Source organism: Triticum dicoccoides, chromosome 7A (genome assembly GCF_002162155.2).
Source record: "Triticum dicoccoides isolate Atlit2015 ecotype Zavitan chromosome 7A, WEW_v2.0, whole genome shotgun sequence".
NCBI classification, from domain to species: Eukaryota; Viridiplantae; Streptophyta; class Magnoliopsida; order Poales; family Poaceae; genus Triticum; species Triticum dicoccoides.
In genome coordinates this window covers 533,926,930-533,933,116 of record NC_041392.1, presented here as the reverse complement: position 1 = coordinate 533,933,116, position 6,187 = coordinate 533,926,930, and positions in this window count along the sequence as shown.

Sequence of the window (6,187 nt, the reverse complement as noted above, 5' to 3'; positions counted from 1 at the left end):
GACCACTAATTGTTTCCTTTGCACCTCTGTGTAAACAGGGTTATCTACTTCACCTCGTTGCCATTGTGACCTTTTGTTACACTGCACAAACCACTTTTGTTTTAAGAGTGTTTTGTGCAGTTCAACCAAAATGTCACACCGACAATGTTGCTTGATTGCTTGATCTTAGTGGAACTGCACAATAGGAGATCTTACTTCCTATCCGTTAAGGAGAATTTGGTTCAGATCTTCTTCTTGTGAGTTGTTTGAATTCCGCATCATGAGAGGTCAGTACTAGCCTTCTTTCACATGATTCTGCAGTGTGCTTTCATATGTTGTGCTACTTGTACGATAATGTTGCTTGATTTTAGTGAACTGCACAAATGGAGACAAGACTTCCAATCTGTATGTGCACCGTAATATCCCATTGAGGTAAGATAAGGATATTTCACAATGGTTGCCTATATTTTGCCACTTTCATCAAAAAAATAAGTTTAGTACTATACTTGTGCTCCCTAATTGACATGCCAAATCTTACATTGAAGGCGAAGCTTATCTGTTATTGAACCAAGTGATGAAGGGGAAGAACAAGCGGAAGAAAAACAAAAATCAACTCCCGGTGCTGTAATGAAGCACTGAAACTGTGATGACACAAGTAATGATATAGTTTTGCATCTTAATTTATTGCTATGACTGGAACAAGCAATTGTTTTGCCACTGATTTGATGCCACTCTTAATGTAATATGTAATTATCTCTACTTGTGCAAACAGGGATCTTCTTTGAAGATGCCATATATTTTAGTGGAACTGCACAAGAACATGTTGGAAATATTAAACTAATCGAGGAGTATATAGTAAGCATGGCCACCACCATAGATAGCAATAGATGGTTCCGGAGAAGTGCTTCATCTGTATGCTCTACACAATAAGACTCCTGACAAAGGTTGGTACTCGCCCACTGATTTCATCCATATGATTGAGCTTTGTCATCTCTATTGGTGTTGTGCTACTATTTAGATACTGTCATGAAAAAGTGGTATTGTCCTTGAGAAGTGCTTCATCTGTGCTGTTTTAAATATTTCCTTTCCTTTTTTCGAGCAAACATGGATGCTAGCATTTAGTAGTACTCTTGTCTTTGCACAATAGGATCATCTTCCTCTGAAGAAGAATATGGAGTACGTGAAGTGACTAGTTCCGATTATGCCAGGATGAAGAAGCCCTGTCTATCTTCTCATCAGAAGGAGCAGTTGAAGGATGGTTACATTACTCCCCACAAGACCAAACTAACTTCAGCTCAGAAGGACTGACAAATCTCCATTTTTTGCTGTGATGCGCGAGTACAATGTTGTTCTAGGATTCTTTCTGGTGAGTTCCTTTTTTCTAAAAGTGTGCTCTACATGGACCATGTATGTGCCTGTTGAAACTATCAATTCATAGTATAGTTTGCTTTATACTAATCACTTTTTTGTATTTGTGCAAACATGGGTGCTCAGCTTGATTTCAATGGGAACTGCACAAAATGTTCAAGAATACATAGAATCATTCATTTTCACCACAAGAAAGGAGGTGCTGATAAGTTCAACGTGTTTCAACATATAAGGGCGAAATCATACAAGCTACGCGCAAATTTGGTTGATTTTGGTGGAACTGCACAAAAAGAACATCAAGTTTATTTAGCACGAGGTGCCATGTCAATGTCCGAACTGATGGCAAACCCTGCCCATTCCATAATCATAGGCATTTTATATTTTGGAATGGGACAACCTTGTCAAATTTTGCTCATTGATTTTAGCAAGACATGCGTTTGATATTTTCGAATGGGACGCCCTTTGCTGTCAGCAGCATCGATCAATTTTTTATTTATTCTTTAGTTGTGAAGTAAATATTGCCTCTGACATGTGAGTTGCTGAGATGCATAATCATCAATTGTTTTGAATGTTCTCTATGAATTGCCAGGCCTGTGTGTTTGATTGCAATGTACAGAAACGCTAAAAAGCTGCTCAAACTCTTTGTACTCCTTTTGTTCCTTTTTACTTTGCACATTGTGAAAGTGCATACTTTTTTGTATAAGATTGGTCAAAGTAGAGATACTTTGACTGTAGACAAAACTTGTATGCAGACTAGAAAGGACCAGAGGGAGTACATGTGAAACTGCTATAAATGAGGTGATCACCCTGGGAATAATGCTAGTACGTATTGTTTTGAATGTTCATCCAATGCCAGTGATACAGGAATTCGAACTAATCGAAATAAATTCATTCATACACAGTCAGATTTCATATAAACATGCCGGATTTCATTACATTTCATACATTCTTCAACTAAAAAGGGGTGCGCTGGAGGTATAATTAATTAACTGAAGCTACCCACCTGTGTCCCGCTGAGCCGAACAGAAGCTTCAGTGACTTAACTGCAGGTGTAGTTTCATAACTGGCATGTGGCCTGTTCGGCCCACGTGTCAGTCAGCCAACTGCACCAGTAGTTAAGTAGAAGCAGCGTTCTTCTCCACAGCAGCTCTCCGACTCCACGTCTCCGCCAAGAATCTAACCGGCCGTCAATGGTCAACCCGCCTAGCTTGGCTTCAACCAGAGGGTAGCAATGGTGGCCTTACTTGGACCCGAGCGGCGGCCTCGTTGGCAGCGGGGCGAGGCCTCGGCGGAGCCGGTGATGACCTCTGTCTAGTTGCCGGCGGGCAGCGCCTCAGCGGAGCGGTGGAAATCCTCCCCCATGTTGCCGGCAGGGTGGGGCCTTGTAACACCCTCGATGCGACTATAGCTCCCACGTGTCGAGGCACGACTTAGAGACATAATCGCATTGAAGGCATATGTCGCAAGTTAGGCAATCTTCACAACATCCCATGTAATGTAATAATAAAAGGGGAGAAAACATAGTTGGCTTACACTCGCCACGTCAATCAAGTACATAAATAACATTACATCATCCAAACACTCATGGCCCGACTACGGCGCCAACATAAAAGAGAACCCAACATGCGACACGGTCCCAATCACCCCCAACTGGGCACCACTACTGATCATCAGGAAAGGAAACGTAGTATCGTTGAGAGTCTTCATCAAACTCCCACTTGAGCTCATACACGTCTCCTGGAGCGAAATCATCAGGCCCTGCATCTGGTGTAATAGTAATCTGTGAGCCACGGGGACTCAGCAATCTCGCACCCTCGCGATCAAGACTATTTGAGCTTATAGGTAAGGCAAGATAAAATATGAGTGGAGCTACAGCAAGAGACTAGCAAGTATTGTGGCTAACTTATTCGCGAAGGAGAGGGAGAAGAGGAGGCAAAGCACGAGCGGGAAGCTAGAGAACAACCTGTGCAAACATTACTCCAACACCGTGTCCACTTCCCAGACTCCGCCGAGAAGAGGCCATCACGGTAACACACTCGGTTGATTCATTTTAATTAAATTAAGGTTCAAGTTATCTACAACCGGACATTAACAAATCCCCATCTGCCCATAACCGCGGGCATGGCTTTCGAAAGTTCAATCCCTGCAGGGGAGTCCCAACTTAGCCCATGACAAGCTCTCACGGTCAACGAAGGAATATACCTCCTCCCAAGACGTTCCGATCAGACTCGGTATCTCGGTAACTCAAGACACTTCGACAGGTTAAAACAAGACCAGCAACACCGCCCGAATGTGCCGACAAATCCCGATAGGAGCTGCACATATCTCTTTCTCAGGGCACACTCAGATGAGCGCTCCATACAACTAAAACCAAACCTTGAGTTTCGCCGAGGGGGCGCTGCATAGGACTCTAGTTTGGACCAACACTTAGAGGAGCACTGGCCCGGGGGGGGGGTTTAAAATAAGATGACCCGCGGGCTCCGGAAACCCGAGGGAAAAGAGGCTAGGTGGAAAATGGTAAGACCAAGGTTGGGCATTGCTGGAAAAGCTTTAATCAAGGCGAAATATCATGGGGTTCCCATTATAACCCAACTGCGTAAGGAACGCAAAATCCGGGAACATAACACCGATATGACAGAAACTAGGGTGGCAAGAGTGGAACAAAACACTAGGCGAGAGGCCGAGCCTTCCACCCTTTACCAAGTATATAGATGCATTTAAGATAACATGGCAATATAATAATATCCCAACAATTAAATAAAAGATGTTCCAACAAGGAACGGCCTCCAATCTTCACCTGCAACTAGCAACGCTATAAGAGGGGCTGAGCAAAGCGGTAACATAGCCAATCAACGGTTTGCTAGGACAATGGTGGGTTAGAGGTTTGACATGGCAATTGGGAGGCTGACAAGCAAAAGGTAGGCATCGCAGCATTGGCATAGCAAAGAGCGAGCAAACTAGCATAGAAAAGATAGTAGTGATTTCGAGGGTATGATCATCTTGCCTGCAAAGCTGTCAGAGTTGACTGGATCCTCAAAAGCGAACTCAACGGGCTCGTCCTTAGCGAACTCATCTCCCGGCTCTACCCAAACAAGACAAACAAGCAACAAGGATAAAATCAACCACATGCAAACTCAAACAACACGATGCAAAGATGATATGCTATGCGGGATGCGATGCAGGATGCAAAATGCAAGAAATGACAGGAAATACATGAACCTGGGCTCAACTTGGAATTCCAAGGGTGCCACTGGAAAGATGAGATGAAATCGCTTGAAAACGATATAAAGAACGCCGGAATCGGAGTTATGGTTTGGAAATGGCAAGCGATTCAAATATGACACCGGTCTGCGATTTACAGCAAGTAGGCATCTAAATGCAATGAGATGAACATGCTACAGCACCCAAACATGACAACAAAATACATGGCAGGGATGCACACAAGATGCTTAACAAAAGTCTAGCACTGAGCTACGGCCAATTCATCCATTAACAGGTTCAAACAAGTATGGCAAAAACGCAAATGGTAAAACAGATCTCAGACTTAGTGAAATTAACACTTGTCCGGAATTTCGGATCATATAGCCCTCTTCGGAGCAACAAAACAACATGCTACAGGACCTGAACATGACAACGGAAGACATGGCATGGAGCTACTCAACAAGCTTAACAAAAGTCCCTTAGTGACCATGAGCCAAAAGGGATCACAAAATATACTAACAAGCACACGAACATAGCAAAAACATAATCAGTTTTCAGACTTAGTGAAAATTGGGACATGCTGAAACATAACTCACGAAGGCATGTTTACGAGCTCGATGCACTCACCACGGTGCAAGTCATGCCAAGACAAGCATACACCCAAAACGAAGGCACAAAATACAAGCTAGAAATGGCAAGAACAATGGCATAGCATGCACGGATCAATTATAATAACATCGGCAAAATCGCAAACAAGTTGACGATCTGCCTAGATTCACAACGAAGCAAAAGTAGAGCTCGATTGACTCAAGCTAGGGTGCTCCATAATTGCAAACAAAGATATGTATGGATAGAGCACTACAAAATTAAAAAAACTCCCTTACTGATCATCCTCAAAAAGAGGCACAGATTACTAGGAAACAACAAGAACATATGGCATCGTGAACTAAACAATCCCAGACTTAGTGAAAACTACTAAGTCCCAGAAAACCGATTTACCGGGTGCCTCACTTTGCAAGCTTGCACAAATCACCACACACATCACAAAAATGCATGGGTTGCACCTCTGGAAAGATAACAAAATGCTTAACAAAACATATGAAGGACTCACAGGCATATCATGCACACAATAATCATGGCAAAAATGACAAAAGTCTAAGATGAACTAGCAGATCTGTCAATTAACTCATGAAGCCTCCTTATAATAGCATTTCGGGAATCAAGATACACACAAATGAAAATGATGCAATGGAATGAAGTTATGTACTCATCGAGACGAACATTTTGATATACTATATGCCCAAATCGGAGCTATGGATGCGGAGATATCACAGGTCAAAGTATGCATAAAAATTAGGGTTCCGGGGAGAAAAAGTCAACCGAGGGGATTTTTCCAGATCCAAATCCAGCGCGGTAATCAAGGTCGCCGGATTTCCTGTTCACCGGAGTTCTTGCCGGAGTAGAGGAGGAGGCCGGCCGGGGAGAGGAAGGGGCCGGGGCGGCGCCGGTGGAGCTCGCCGGAGCGGGGCGGTGGCGGCGCGGCCTTGCCGGCGCGGTGGCAGAGGCGGCTGGCGCCGGCCCTCGTCGGGACGGCGTCGGGAAGAGGAGGCGGTGGCCGGCGGCGATGGAGGCGGCGGTG